Source organism: Salmo salar, chromosome ssa09 (genome assembly GCF_905237065.1).
Source record: "Salmo salar chromosome ssa09, Ssal_v3.1, whole genome shotgun sequence".
Taxonomy (NCBI): domain Eukaryota; kingdom Metazoa; phylum Chordata; class Actinopteri; order Salmoniformes; family Salmonidae; genus Salmo; species Salmo salar.
In genome coordinates this window covers 41,597,830-41,615,000 of record NC_059450.1, presented here as the reverse complement: position 1 = coordinate 41,615,000, position 17,171 = coordinate 41,597,830, and the positions used below count along the sequence as shown (strand labels likewise).

Genomic DNA, 17,171 nt, shown 5'->3' with positions numbered 1-17,171 from the left:
ACACCCTTTCTTTCCCTCCCTATACAGAAAACGCATGCACTATAATATATGTAAATACATTTGGGGGAAATAAAAATATATTTACATATTTATGAAATATATAACTTGAGCACACCATAGAATATGTATGTAAACATATTTCAAAATATATGTTAATTACATATATTTTTGCACCACATGTATCATGCTGAATTGTAATTATGAGTCCCAAAGTGGGGTTTGCATGCAAAATGAGGCTGCTACTAAGGATGCCTGCTACTTGTGAAACAAATAAGATTAGCTATGTTTATCTCAAAAAGAGACATACGAACCTAGAACATATTTTTCTTGAGCTGTCAATCACAATTTGAAATTTTCCTGAGCCCATTCCCCAGCCCACCTCCAACTGACAGAGCAGCCCTTGCAATTTTGAATGTTGGTCAGATGAAGATCAGCTCTCAGTGCCAAACATCTTCCTAATGGATAATAGCATTTTTTGAAATTATATAACCATAACATTGATTTAAAATATGTTTTTGATCAGGTGGGTGACAGAGGAAGAAGATATTTTCTTCAACTGCCTGCAAGCAAGAGTTTTCACCGAGCTAACCAACACAGCTAGTTAACTAGCTAGCTTCTTTAGCTTGCCACTGCAACATGCAATGTGACTGACAAAGGTAAGAATTGCTTTGGATTTTAAAGCTCTGAGTTAATATGTCATGTACATTGCATTCGGAAAGTATTCAGACCCCTTCACTTTTTTCACATTTTGTTACGTTACAGCCTTATTCTAAAATCAATTAAATGAAAAGAAATCTTCATCAATCTACACATAATAACCCATAATGACAAAGTGAAAACAGGTTTTTAGAAATGTTTAGCAAATTTATTACAAATAAAAAACATAAATACCTTATTTACATAAGTATTCAGACCCTTTACTCAGTACTTTGTTGAAGCATCTTTGTCAGCGATTACAACCTTGAGTCTTCTTGGGTATGACGCTATAAGCTTGGCACACCTGTATTTGGGGAGTTTATCCCATTCTTCTCTGCAGATCCTCTCAAGCTCTGTCAGGTTGGATGGGGAGTGTCGCTGCACAGCTATTTTCAGGTCTCTCCAGAGATGTTCGATAGTGTTCAAGTCCAGGCTCTGGCTTGGCCACCCAAGGACATTCAGACACTTGTCCCGAAGGTGAACCTTCATCCCAGTCTGAGGTCCTGAGCACTCTGGAACAGGTTTTCATCAAGGATCTCTCTGTACTTTTCTCTGTTCATCTTTCCCTCGATCCTGACTAGTCTCCCAGTCCCTGCCGCTGAAAAACATGCCCACAGCATGATGCTGCCACCACCATGCTTCACCGTAGGGATGTTATTGGCCAGGTGATGAGCGTTGCCTGGTTTCCTCCAGACTTGACACTTGGCATTCACGTAGAATGTTCAATCTGATTCTGAAAAAAATATTGTAATCACTGTTCTGCAACATATGCTTATCCAACTGAAGTATTTACTGTGATAGAGCTAAAGGATAATGTTTGTTTTTTTAAATGTTGTTTTTATGTTCAAAATCTATAAAAACATGCCAAAATGCTAACAAAATTAGCCCTGGAGCATTATATAGTGCTATAAAACAGCACAAAAAGAAGTTTGGAGATTTGTATTACATATTTGAATAATCTAATGTTAGAATTAAACGATCAAGGCCTTTAAACACTTGTTGAGATTGTCCCGTTTTTTCAAGAATCCCTGAGCTCTAAAACAGCAACATTTTCTCTCAACCTAAAGACAAAACTTGTAAAAGATAATGAGATTAGCCAAAGAAAAAATCTCTCTGCCCCATGGGGGGCTTGTTCGAACATTGCGGGAGGGTCCTACTATATACAGTTGAAGTCTGAAGTTTACATACACCTTAGCCAAATACATTTAAACTCAGTTTTTCACAATTCCTGACATTTAATCACAGTAAAAATTCCCTGTTTTAGGTCAGTTAGATCACCATTTTATTTTAAGAATGTGAAATGTCAGAATAATAGTAGAGAGAATGATTGATTTCAGCTTTCATTTCTTTCATCACATTCCCAGTGGGTCAGAAGTTAACATACACTCAATTAGTATTTGGTACTTGCCAAAACTATAGTTTGGTAACAAGATCTGTGTGGAGTGGTTGAAAAACGAGTTTTAATGACTCCAACCTAAGTGTATGTAAACTTCCGACTTCAACTCTCGCTCTAAACTGTATAGAGTTTTAAAAAACAAGCAGTGACGTAGCCAGTCAAAATGCTCTCAATGGTGCAACTGTAGAACTTTTTGAGGAGCTGAGAGCCCATGCCAAATCTTTTTAGCTTCCTGAGGGATAAGAGGCGTTGTCGTGCCTTCTTCACGACTGTGCTGATGTATGTGGACCACGACAGTTCCTTAGTGATGTGGACAGAGAGGAAATTGAAGCTCTCAACCTATTCCACAACAACCTTGTAGATGCGGATGGGGACGTGCTCGGCCCTCTGTTTCCTCTAGTCCACGATCAGCTCCTTTTGTCTTGCTGACGTTGCTGAAGTATGTGTTTTACGGTCCCTATACGATATTGTCAGCAGTTTGCTACAGGGAGATTCATTATAACAGTGGTGCGTGGTATGGTGTCCTGTCAGAAAGGGCTCTGTGTTCTAGTTGGATCAATAGGCATGATCTTAGGTTCTGTGATATCTGACGGCCGCCGGGACCACAGTGACACAGCCCTGTGTGTGTCTGTGTCTGTGTGTGTGTGTTTGAGTGTGTGTGTGTGTGTTTGAGCGTGTATGTGTGTGCGAGTGTGTGTGTGCTTGTATGCCTGCGTGCGTGCGAGAGAGAGAAATTGAAAAAAAGATAGATTGTGATAGAAAACAAGGTGAGTGTGAGAGTGTGAGCGCCTCGCCCCTGTCAACTGGAGTGTCCAGTCTGCACAGAGGAACTGTTGTGATATCAGGTGCTGAACACAGAGATCTACCCTATTGATGTGTTAGAGAGGCTAACAGGCAGCGCTAGGTGGCTAACTGCTAATACTTCCTCTGCTCTCTAGTCTCCAGGGCTACAGAGAGGTGCCGTACTCTAGCTGACTCTGTAGAATAAGACATTTCACTGCTCCTAGCCAGTGTATCTTCCATTTGAAAGGTAAAGGATTTGTACCACCACTAGCTAGGTAAACACTAGGATTGTGTTTGATATGATGTTCATTCCCTGGCCACAGCTGGATTCACTGAGTGGACAAAAAATTAAGAACACCGGCTCTTTCCATGACATAAATAGACTGACCAGGTGAATCCAGGTGAAAGCTATGATCCCTTATTGTAACTTGTTAAATTCACTTCAATCAGTGTAGATGAAGGGGAGGAGACAGGTTAAAGAAGGATTTTTATGCCTTGAGACAATTGCGACATGGATTGTGTATGTGTACCATTCAGAGGGTGAATGGGCAAGACAAAATATTTAAGTGCCTTTGAACCGGGTATGGTAGTAGGTGCCAGGCGCACCGGTTTGTGTCAAGAACTGCAACGCTGCTGGGTTGTTCACGCTCAACAGTTTCCCGTGTCTCTCTTTCTCCCTCTCTTTCTCCTCTCTCTATATAGACACACATCAAATATATAGACACATATCAAATATATAGACACATATCAAATATATAGACACATATCAAACATATAGACACATATCAAACATATAGACACATATCAAACATATAGACACATGTCGAACATATAGACATACAGAGCCTTCAGAAAGTATTCACACTCCTCAACTTTTTCCACATTTTCTTTGAACTGCCTGAATAAAAGATTTTTTTAAATTGAGATGTTTGGTCACTGGCCTACACACAATAGCTCATAATGTCTAAGTGGAATTATGTTGAAAAGGCTAAAATGTCTTGAGTCAATAAGTATTCACCCTAAATAAGTTCAGGGGTAAAGATTTGCTTAATAAGTCGCATAATAAGTTGCATGGACTCACTCTTTGTGCAGTAATAGTGTTTAACATGATATTTGAATGACTACCTCATCTTTGTTCCTCACACGAGCAGTGGATTTCATACACAGATTCATCCTCTAAGATTTTCCAATGCCTCACAATGCCTATTGGTAGATGGGAGAGAAAAAAAAAGCACACATTGAATATCCCTTTGAGCATGGCGAAGTTATTAATAACACTTTGGATGGTGTATCAACACACCGAGTCACTACAAAGATACAGACGTCCTACCTAACTGAGTTACCGGAGAGGAAGGAAACCACTCAGAGATTTCACCATGAGGCCAATGGTGACTTTAAAACAGTTAGAGTTTAATGGCTGTGATAGGCGAAAACTGAGGATGGATCAAAATCATAGTAGTTACTCCACAATACTAACCTAAATGACAGAGTGAAAATGAGGAAGCCTGTACAGAATAAAAATATTCCAAATCATGCAAAAAATGTGGCAAAGCAATCAACTTTTTGTCCTGAATACAAAGTGTTATATTTGTGGCAAAACCAATACAACACATTACAGAGTTCCACTCTCCATATTTTCAAGCATAGTGGTGGCTGCATCATGTTATGGGTATGTTTGTAATCGTTAAGGACTGGGGAGTTTTTCAGGAAAAAAAAGAAACGTAATAGAGCTAAGCACAGGCAAAATCCTAGATGAAAACTTGGTTCAGTCTGCTTTCCACCAGACACTGGGAGATTAATTCACCTTTCAGCAGGACAATAACCAAAAACACAAGGCCAAATATACACTAGAGTTGCTTACCAAGAAGACAGCGAATGTTCCTGAGTGGCCAAAGCCCCATATACTACCTACCACTGCGACCTGTATGCTCTCATTGGCTGGCCCTCACTACATATCCGCCGCCAAACCCACTGGCTCCAGGTCATCTATAAGTCTCTGCTAGGTAATGCCCCACCTTATCTCAGCTCACTGGTCACCATAGCAATACCCACCTGTAGCATGCACTCCAGCAGGTATATTGCACTAGTCATCCCCAAAGCCAACACTTTCTTTGGCCGCCTTTCCTTCCAGTTCTCTGCTGCCAATAACTGGAACGTATTGCAAAAATCTCTGAAGCTGGAGTCTTATATCTCCCTCACTAACTATAAGCATCAGCTGTCAAAGCAGCTTACCGATCACAGTACCTGTACACAGCCAATCTGTAAATAGCACACCCGACTACCTCTTCCCCATATTGTTATTTATCTTCTTGCTCTTTTGCACCCCAGTATCACTACTTGCACATCATCATCTGCATATCTATCACTCCAGTATTAATGCTAAATTGTAATTATTTTTCGCCTCTAGGGCCTATTTATTGCCTACCTCCCTACTCTTCTACATTTGCACACACTGTACATAGATTTTTCTATTTTTCTTTTCTATTGTGTTATTGACTGCATGTTGTTGTTTGTGTCGCACTGCTTTTCTTTATCTTGGCCAGGTCGCAGTTGTAAATGAGAACTTGTTCTCAACTGGCCTACCTGGTTACATAAAGGTGAACAAAAATACAATTAAAATAAGGGCAACCATGGCATCCCTGATAGAGAGGGAGAAGCGTCCGTCCATGTATATGGGTAAGATAGTCTAGCTAGCCACATTTTTTGATATTACACGTTTCTAATTTTGTCAGAAAGTCGTTTTCATTTGAAGTTAAAGCATAGTGTTAGCTAGCTAGCAAGTTAGCTTGGGTGCTTGACTGCTGTTGTTAAGTCAGAATGCTCAGATCAACCCTACTCTTCGGCCAGAGCATCCAGTGTACGCTCCAAGAGTGAAACGCTCTGAATTTACGAACAGACAATCTGAGTTTATAAAAGCCCAGAGCCTACTCTGGCACTCCTGATTGAATTTACACACCGTAGTATAAACCAGCCTTTAGTCTTAAACTCTTTGGTTGTTTAGTACATGGCCTCAGATGTGAATCCTTAAAGAGATGGGTGGGGCTTTAGAGGGTGTGAACGATGCTGAATGGGTATAGACAAAGAAGAGGTCTCCAGTAGGTTTACCAAAACATTCAAGGGCCATTTTCTCAAAAGTGAGGTTACAAGTTTATCAATTTTCAAAGCCAAATTACTTTCTCATTGTTCCTCAACTGTAGTGTATGACACACTATTTGCTAGCTCAGAGTCTCTACTTTTATCCAATGTAAAGAAACACATTTTCTAATTATGCAACATAAGACCTAATCGAGCCGGTCGGTCACATACTGTATGCACTCCTTGAGTGACAGGGGGCGGGACTAGGTCTATGTGGAAAGTGGCATGGAGAGAGAGAGAGTGGAGAGAGATGACTCAAGTAGTAAACTATAAAAATGAACATTACATACAGCGTATCTCATTTAACAAACCAAACATTCAAATACCGTTAAAGGACAAGTTAAAACCCAAACCGGTCCGTGCATCAATACTTGTATTTAGTAGAATAAGGTATACCGCCCAGCCCTAGATCATAGAGGATCTACAATAGAGGACAAGGGCAATCTAGACAAGTCATGCTCCAAGACACCCCCTCTGCCTCGAAACAGGAGGTTATGGGTGTATATGACATGTGTCTCTGACTACAAGCACACACACACACACACACACACACACACACACACACACACACACACACACACACACACACACACACACACACACACACACACACACACACACACACACACACACACACACAGTTATTCTCAAAAAGAAAACATTCTACATTTGTCACACAGATGCAGCCACTGAAAAACTTTACTGTGTGGTCAATTCAACTGTCTTTACAGTTGAAAAATAAATCAACTCAGAATGAAGACAGTGTAAAGCATTGTGACTCACTCCCGCATGCCCAGACAACACTTTGAGGTGTTCCCTTTGGGCCCACGCTGCCAGGATCAACAGTGGAAATATCACTGAGATCTCCCCTCTCACTAGCAATATGTAAACACATCACCCCATCTCTAATTCAACTCTTCTCCTCCCTCCCTGGTTGGATAAATGCAATTACTTGGCTCCCTTCCACCTCCATCTCTCTCGCTTTCTGACAGCGCATTCATACCATGATCAAGAGAACACAAATAATGGTGCTTACTGTGGGTATTCCCCGCTCTCCTTCCCTCTCTCTCTCCCTCGCTGTCTCTCAACCTCTCTCTCTCTCTCTCCCTCGCTGTCTCTCAATCTCTCTCAATCTGCCTCTCTCTCTCTCTCTCTCTCCCTCTCTGTCTCTCAACCTCTCTCAATCTGCCTCTCACTCTCTCTCCCTCTCTGTCTTTCCCTCTCTCTCTCCGTCTTTCCCTCTCTCTCCCTCTCTCCCTCTGTCTCTCTCTCTCTCCCTCTCCGTCTTTCCCTCTCTCCCTCTCCGTCTTTCCCTCTCTCTCTCTCCCTCTCTCCATCTATCCCTCTCTCCCTCTGTCTTTCCCTCCCTATCTCTCTCTCTCTCCGTCTTTCCCTCTCTCTTTTTCTCTCCTTCTCCGTCTTTCCCTCTCTCTCCGTCTCTCTCTCCCTCCTTCTCCGTCTTTCCCTCCCTCCCTCGTTCCCTCCCTCCCTCCCTCCCTCCCTCCCTCTATAAAACGAGGTCTACAAACCACTGGAGTGAAGGGCTTTTCTAGTGTACCATGAACTCCACTGGCCTCTGAGTCACAACACACAGAGAACAGACAGGGATGTCTGAACTGTGTGTGTGTGTGTGTGTGTGTGTGTGTGTGTGTGTGTGTGTGTGTGTGTGTGCGTGTGTGTGTGTGCACTATGAGAAGGCTGACTGATTGCAGGGCATTGTTGTTGTGATGACAATGACGTATTGTAGTTAATGTTAGTGACCTGAATACCTGTCATTAGTTGTATTGTAGTTATCAGTAGTGACCTGAATAGCTGTCAGTAGTTGTATTGTAGTTATCAGTAGTGACCTGAATAGCTGTCAGTAGTTGTATTGTAGTTATCAGTAGTGACCTGAATAGCTGTCAGTAGTTGTGTTGTAGTTATCAGTAGTGACCTGAATAGCTGTCAGTAGTTGTATTGTAGTTATCAGTAGTGACCTGAATAGCTGTCAGTAGTTGTGTTGTAGTTATCAGTAGTGACCTGAATAGCTGTCAGTAGTTGTGTTGTAGTTATCAGTAGTGACCTGAATAGCTGTCAGTAGATGTGTTGTAGTTATCAGTAGTGACCTGAATAGCTGTCAGTAGATGTATTGTAGTTATCAGTAGTGACCTGAATAGCTGTCAGTAGATGTATTGTAGTTATCAGTAGTGACCTGAATAGCTGTCAGTAGATGTATTGTAGTTATCAGTAGTGACCTGAATAGCTGTCAGTAGTTGTGTTGTAGTTATCAGTAGTGACCTGAATAGCTGTCAGTAGTTGTATTGTAGTTATCAGTAGTGACCTGAATAGCTGTCAGTAGATGTATTGTAGTTATCAGTAGTGACCTGAATAGCTGTCAGTAGTTGTGTTGTAGTTATCAGTAGTGACCTGAATAGCTGTCAGTAGATGTATTGTAGTTATCAGTAGTGACCTGAATAGCTGTCAGTAGATGTATTGTAGTTATCAGTAGTGACCTGAATAGCTGTCAGTAGTTGTATTGTAGTTATCAGTAGTGACCTGAATAGCTGTCAGTAGTTGTGTTGTAGTTATCAGTAGTGACCTGAATAGCTGTCAGTAGTTGTATTGTAGTTATCAGTAGTGACCTGAATAGCTGTCAGTAGTTGTGTTGTAGTTATCAGTAGTGACCTGAATAGCTGTCAGTAGATGTGTTGTAGTTATCAGTAGTGACCTGAATAGCTGTCAGTAGATGTATTGTAGTTATCAGTAGTGACCTGAATAGCTGTCAGTAGATGTATTGTAGTTATCAGTAGTGACCTGAATAGCTGTCAGTAGATGTATTGTAGTTATCAGTAGTGACCTGAATAGCTGTCAGTAGTTGTGTTGTAGTTATCAGTAGTGACCTGAATAGCTGTCAGTAGTTGTATTGTAGTTATCAGTAGTGACCTGAATAGCTGTCAGTAGATGTATTGTAGTTATCAGTAGTGACCTGAATAGCTGTCAGTAGTTGTGTTGTAGTTATCAGTAGTGACCTGAATAGCTGTCAGTAGATGTATTGTAGTTATCAGTAGTGACCTGAATAGCTGTCAGTAGATGTATTGTAGTTATCAGTAGTGACCTGAATAGCTGTCAGTAGTTGTATTGTAGTTATCAGTAGTGACCTGAATAGCTGTCAGTAGTTGTATTGTAGTTATCAGTAGTGACCTGAATAGCTGTCAGTAGTTGTATTGTAGTTATCAGTAGTGACCTGAATAGCTGTCAGTAGATGTATTGTAGTTATCAGTAGTGACCTGAATAGCTGTCAGTAGTTGTATTGTAGTTATCGGTAGTGACCTGAATTTAAAAAAAAAAAAATGAATTTGAGCTTAAAAACAACCAACCTGAAGCTATTAATGTACCTAGTAAGCTAACATAGCTATCTGTCAGGTACTTAGCTAGCTACAGTATTAATGTACCTAGTAAGCTAACATAGCTAGCTGTCAGGTACTTAGCTAGCTACAGTTACCCATTACTAGCTAGCTAGTTTTATAGTTTGGTCATTTATTCCAATACATTTCAGAATTCCCCAAAATGTATTCATCTAGCTAAGTTTTATTGGCTCCTCATTACAAGACTAAGCCATTTTGCCAATGCTAAAATCAATATATATATATATATATATATATATATATATATATATATATATATATATATATATATATATATATATATATATATTCAAACTAGCTTCATACTTTTTGTCTGATATGCAGAAAATGTAGCTTTGTTGATTACATTTTACACTTCGCGGGACTGAGAGAGACCATGAACTGAGGACTTAGGGTAGGGAGCTAGGGGTAGGGAGCTAGGGGTAGGGCGCTGGGGGTAGGGGGCAGGGGGTAGGGACTTGGGGTAGGGCCTAGGGGTAGGTGTTAGGGGTAGGGACTAGGGGTAGGGACTAGGGGTAGTCTCTAGGGGTAGAGGTTAGGGGTAAGGACAAGGGGTAAGTGTAAGCGCCTATTAAAGGGTAGGGACTAGGGGTAGGGTCTATGGGTAGGGATTAGGGGTAGGTGTTAGGGGTAGGGACTAGTGGTAGGTATTAGGGGTAGGGATTAGGGACTTGGGGTAGGGACAGGGTAGGGACTAGGGGTAGGGACTAGGGGTAGGGTTTAGGGGTAGGGACTAGGGGTAGGGAGTAGGGGTAGGGACTAGGGGTAGGGATTAGGGGTAAACCGTAGGGATTATGGGCAGGGACTAGGGGTAGGGATTAGGGGTAGGGACTAGTGATTAGGGGTAAAGATTAGGGGTTAGGAGTAGGGACTAAATGTAGGGATTAGGGGTAGGGACTAGTGATTAGGGGTAAAGATCACAGCCTGACTACACCGCTCACGTCGCGTGCGCGAGCGTTGCAAAATATATTTAGAAATCTATATTATTCAATTATTGCACCCACACTGCTCAATCGCGCCAACGAGCGTCTGCGTTGCCAACAGCTAAAATAGAAGTCAGTTCTATTTGTGACGCAGATCGCGCTGCGAATTCTGCCTCTCCCATCTCCTCACTGGTATATAGAAGTAGGTACCCATGTGCCATCTCCTCATTGGTTATACCCACGTGGGTGACTGAAAGACAAACGAGGTCAGTGGTGGTAATGCACCTAATTTATGAAAGTTGCCAATCTCAGTATAAAGTCAAGTGAAGAAAAAGCATGGAAGGAGGAGAGATGACTAGAAACAATTTGGTTGACCATTTTTATGTGTGGATTAATTGTTGGAGTAGAGGACCTTGTGCATTTCAGATAAAATAACAACTCAATGTTTATATCCCAGGACAAATTAGCTAGCAACAGCAAGCTAGCAAAATAGGTCAAATTAGCTAGCAAGTGGAAGCTAGCTAGCTAAATTGCCATAAATGTCGACCTGTCTCCAAATTAATGTAATTGGTTCAGAGTTTTTTTAAATATTTTAACCTGCGTGTCGTGATTGCGTTTGGTGGGGGGGACAAAATAAATGTATGCATGATGGCGCACGATGGCGCACGCGTACAGCTGGTTTGGGTTCCGTGTTAGGGGTAGGGACTAGGGGTAGGGGTTAGGGGTAGGGACTAGGGGTAGGGACTAGGGGTAGAGGTTAGGGGTAGGGACTAGGGGTTAGGGGTAGGGATTAGGGGTAGGGACTAGGGGTAGGGACTAGGGGTAGGGACTAGGGGTAGAGGTTAGCGGTAGGGCGCTGGGGTAGGGGTTAGGGGTAGGGACTAGGGGTAGGGCCTAGGGGTAGGGGTTAGGGGTAGGGACTAGGGGTTAGGGGTAGGGATTAGGAGTAGGGACTAGGGGTAGGGACTAGGGGTAGAGGTTAGGGGTAGGGACTAGGGGTTAGGGGTAGGGATTAGGGGTAGGGACTAGGGGTAGGGACTAGGGGTAGAGGTTAGGGGTAGGGACTAGGGGTTAGGGGTAGGGATTAGGGGTAGGGACTAGGGGTAGAGGTTAGGGGTAGGGACTAGGGGTTAGGGGTAGGGATTAGGGGTAGGGACTAGGGGTAGAGGTTAGGGGTAGGGACTAGGGGTAGGGGTAGGGATTAGGGGTAGGGACTAGGGGTAGAGGTTAGGGGTAGGAGCTGGAGGCATGTGGACGGGGATGGGGTAGAGTGCAAGTCTGGAGGACAGGGGCCTGGAAGTAGAGGGACAGGAGGCTGGAAGCAGAGGGACAGGAGGCTGGAAGCAGAGGGACAGGGGGCTGGGAGCAGAGGGACCATGGTGGGGGCTGGGGGCAGAGAAAGGGCAGGGCTGGGATAGTGGCAAGCAGAGGGTCCATGGTGGGGACTGGGGGCAGAGAAAGGGCAGGGCTGGGATAGTGGCAGGCAGAGGGTCCATGGTGGGGACTGGGGGCAGAGGATTCATGGTGGGAACTGGGGGCAGAGAAAGGACAGGGCTGGGATAGTGGCAGGCAGAGGGTCCATGGTGGGGACTGGGGGCAGAGAAATGACAGGGCTGGGATAGTGGCAGGCAGAGGGTCCATGGTGGGGACTGGGGGCAGAGAAATGACAGGGCTGGGATAGTGGCAGGCAGAGGGTCCATGGTGGGGACTGGGGGCAGAGGATTCATGGTGGGGACTGGGGGCAGAGAAAGGACAGGGCTGGGATAGTGGCAGGCAGAGGGACCATGGTGGGGACTGGGGGCAGAGAAAGGGCAGGGCTGGTATAGTGGCAGGCAGAGGGTCCATGGTGGGGACTGGGGGCAGAGGGTCCATGGTGGGGACTGGGGGCAGAGCGAACACAGGGTCAACCTGCCTACCCTGACCTGCTGCTGGATTAGTAACATCAGAATAACCCCAATGACCTCTCTGATAATACGCCCACTATGAGAGAGAGAGAGAGAGTAGAGGAAAAGAGAGAGAGTAGAGGCATAGAGATAAACAGAGAGAGATGGGGAAAGCAGGGGATGGTGGAAGAAGGTGGGGAGAGGGAGACAGAGAGACAGAGAGAGAGTGGGAGGAAGGGAGGGATTTTTAATTTTGTAATTTTTTATTTAACCTTAATTTAACTAGTCAAGTCAGTTAAAAACAAATTCTTATTTACAATGACAGCCTACCAAAAGGCAAAAGGCCTCCTGCGGGGACGGGGGGCTGGGATAAAAAAATGAATATATATAGGACAAAGCACACGTCACGACAAGAGAGACAACACAACACTACATAAAGAGAGACCTAAGACAACAACATAGCATGGCAGCAACACATGACAACACAGCATGATTGCAACACAACATGACAACAACACGGTAGCAACACAACATGGTAGCAGCACAAAACATGGTACAAAAATTATTGGGCACAGACAACAGCAAAGGGCAAGACGGTAGAGACAACAAAACAATGATTGAGTCTTTGAATGAATAGATTGAGATAAAACTGTCCAGGGACGGAGGGAGGAAGGGAGGGAGGAAAGTGATTGCAGAGAGAGGGATGCTCTTTCCCTGTGTCTCCTTTCAATGACGATCATGTTCCTCTGTGTAGATAAGTAAACAGGATACTCACACACACAGCAGAATCTCACATACTGACAAACAGGCCACATATTATTACAAGACTACGAACAACCCATTATCAAGAATGACACACATTTATCTCAACACACACACACACACACACACACACACCACACACACACACACACACACACACACACACACACACACACACACACACACACACACACACACACACACACACACACACACACACAGAGAGAGAGAGAGAGATGCATATACACACACTGCAATAAAGAAAGTGTCAAGGTAAAGTCTGAATACTGCTGTCACCAATATAGACCGACTCCTCTATTTGTAAATCAGATGTTCTCATTTCAATACAGATTAAATATTTATTTTGGTTTTGATAATCTTATCTGTCTGGATCTGTACGGCCTGTCACTCAGCACTCTGCCACTTAGTGCTATTAATCCCTTCAATCTGCATGTTGCCATGGTGACCAGGAAAACAAGAGAAAAAATTAACATTAATCAAGATTTAAATCAATGTTTACCATTTGAGTGAGAGAAATAGAGAGCGAAAGAGACAGAGAGAGAGAGGAATAGAGAGAGAGACAGAGGAAGAGAGAGAGAAAGAGGCCTAGTATAGGGGATGTTCTAGTACAGGGGATGTCCTAGTATAGGGGATGTTCTAGTATAGGGGATGATCTAGTATAGGGGATGTTCTAGTATAGGGGATGATCTAGTATAGGGGATGTCCTAGTATAGGGGATGTTCTAGTATAGGGGATGATCTAGTATAGGGGATGTTCTAGTATAGGGGATGTTCTAGTATAGGGGATGTTCTAGTATAGGGGATGTTCTAGTATAGGGGATGTTCTATTATAGGGGATGTTCTAGTATAGGGGATGTTCTAGTATAGGGGATGATCTATTATAGGGGATGATCTATTATAGGGGATATCCTAGTATAGGGGATGTTCTAGTATAGGGGATGTTCTAGTATAGGGGATGTTCTATTATAGAGGATGTTCTAGTATAGGGGATGTTCTAGTATAGGGGATGTTCTAGTATAGGGGATGTTCTAGTATAGGGGATGTTCTAGTATGGAGTGATGTGACAGTTCAAACTGTGTGTAGTAGTAGCAGGATTTTTGACATTGCCAGATTGTGTGTGTGCGTGTGCGTGTGCGCGTGCGTGTGTGTGTTTGTGGCAGTCACAGTGTCCTTGGTTTCCATGGCGCTGTTTATGAACACAATGTTTCAGTTTGGCACCTCATGAATGTGTGTGTGAGGTGTTCACACACACACCTACATTAGGTATCTGCAGAAATCCTGCTACAACTACACACAGTTTGAACTATCACATCACTCCATATTAGAACATCTCCTATACTAGAACATCCCCTATACTAGAACATCCCCTATACTAGAACATTCCCTATACTAGGACATCCCCTATACTAGAACATCCCCTATACTAGAACATCCCCTATACTAGCACATCCCCTATACTAGCACATCCCCTATACTAGAACATCCCCTATACTAGAACATCCCCTATACTAGAACATTCCCTATAGTAGAACATCCCCTATACTAGAACATCCCCTATACTAGCACATCCCCTATACTAGAACATCCCCTATACTAGAACATCCCCTATACCAGAACATCTCCTATACTAGAACATCCCCTATACTAGAACATCCCCTATACTAGAACATTCCCTATACTAGAACATTCCCTATACTAGGACATCCCCTATACTAGAACATCCCCTATACTAGAACATCCCATATACTAGGACATCCCCTATACTAGAACATCCCCTATACTAGCACATCCCCTATACTAGAACATCCCCTATACTAGATCATCCCCTATACTAGAACATCCCCTATACTAGAACATCCCCTATACTAGAACATCCCCTATACTAGAACATACCTTATACTAGATCATCCCCTATACTAGAACATCCCCTATACTAGAACATCCCCTATACTAGAACATCCCCTATACTAGAACATCCCATATACTAGGACATCCCCTATACTAGAACATCCCCTATACTAGAACATCCCCTATACTAGAACATCCCCTATACTAGATCATCCCCTATACTAGAACATCCCCTATACTAGAACATCCCCTATACTAGAACATCCCTTAAACTAGAACATCCCCTATACCATGATACATTAAGACCTTGACATCTCACATCACACTACCACTTTAACCAACAGACAAAACTTCACATTATGATCCTCTCTTCTCCCCCCTCCTCTCCTCTCTTCTGCTCTCTTCTCCACTTCCCTCTCCTCTCCCCGCCTCTCTTCTCCTCCTTTCCTCTCCTCTCCTGTCTCTTCCTCTCCCCTCCTCTCTTCTCCTCCTCTCCGCTCCTCTCTTTTCCTCTCCCCTCCTCTCCTCCTTTCCTCTCCCCTTCTCTCTCCTCTCACCTATCCTACTCTTCCCTCCTCTCTCCTCCTCTCTTCTCCTCCTTTCCTCTCTTCTCACCTCCTCTTTTCTGCTATATTCTCCCCTTCTCTCTCCTCTCCTCTCATCTCTCCTCCTCTTCCCTCCTCTCTCCTCCTCTCGCCTCCTCTCTTCCGCTATCTTGTCCCCTCCTCTCCTCCTCTCCCCTCGTCTTTTCAGCTCTCTTCTCTCCTCCTATCCTCTCTCCTTTCATCATATCCTCTCCTCATATCCTCTCTTCTTCTCTCCTCTCCTCTTCTCTCTGTTCCATAGCATAATGGATGAATGCATTAGTAGGGAAAGTCTAATAAAAACAGGCACATTCATCTCACTCATTCATTAAACAGTTTAGCACACACACACACACACACACACACACACACACACACACACACACACACACACACACACACACACACACACACACACACACACACACACACACACACACACACACACACACACACACACACACACACACACACACACACACGTCCTGTTAGCATCGTTATTAACTCATTAACAAAGACTGGTACAGTGAAACATAAAAACAAAGCATATGTAACCTAACCTAGTATGTGTAACCTAGTATATATAACCTAACCTAGTATGTGTAACCTAGTATATGTAACCTAACCTAGTATGTGTAACCTAGTATATGTAACCTAACCTAGTATGTGTAACCTAGTATATGTAACCTAACCTAGTATGTGTAACCTAGTATATGTAACCTAACCTAGTATGTGTAACCTAGTATATATAACCTAACCTAGTATGTGTAACCTAGTATATGTAACCTAACCTAGTATGTGTAACCTAGTATATGTAACCTAACCTAGTATGTGTAACCTAATATATGTAACCTAACCTAGTATGTGTAACCTAGTATATGTAACCTAACCTAGTATGTGTAACCTAGTATATGTAACCTAGTATGTGCAACCTAGTATGTGTAACCTAACCTATTATGTGTTACCGAACCTAGTATGTGTAACCTAGTATGTGTAACCTAATCTAGTATGTGTAACCTAGTATATGTAACCTAACCTAGTATGTGTAACCTAGTATATGTAACCTAACCTAGTATGTGTAACCTAGTATGTGTAACCTAATCTAGTATGTGTAACCTAGTATATGTAACCTAACCTAGTATGTGTAACCTAGTATATGTAACCTAACCTAGTATGTGTAACCTAGTATATGTAACCTAACCTAGTATGTGTAACCTAACCTAGTATGTGTAACCTAGTATATGTAACCTAACCTAGTATGTGTAACCTAGTATATGTGACCTAACCTATTATGTGTAACCTAACCCAGTATGTGTAACCTAACCTAGTATGTGTAACCTAGTATATGTAACCTAACCTAGTATGTGTAACCTAGTATATGTGACCTAACCTATTATGTGTAACCTAACCTAGTATGTGTAATCTAGTATATGTAACCTAACCTAGTATGTGTAACCTAGTATATGTGACCTAACCTATTATGTGTAACCTAACCCAGTATGTGTAACCTAGTATGTGTAACCTAGTATGTGCAACATTGTATGTGTAATCTAACCTAGTATATGTAACCTAGTATGTGTAACCTAGTATACACAAAAACACGTACAGACACACAAACAAATCAAACACACATCCATGCATTTTTGTCATATCATGTGGACATTATAAAAAAAATAATATGCTTTGCACACATACTTGCCTTCAAAAAGTATTCAGACCTCTTGGCTTTTTCCACAT

General features: G+C 42.7%; 1 protein-coding gene across 2 annotated transcripts in view; it reads right to left on the bottom strand.

The window, feature by feature from the left end:
• Window positions 1-17,171, bottom strand: part of LOC106611366 (forkhead box protein N3) — a 215,342-nt gene that overhangs the window by 93,460 nt on the left and 104,711 nt on the right. The window lies entirely within an intron of this gene.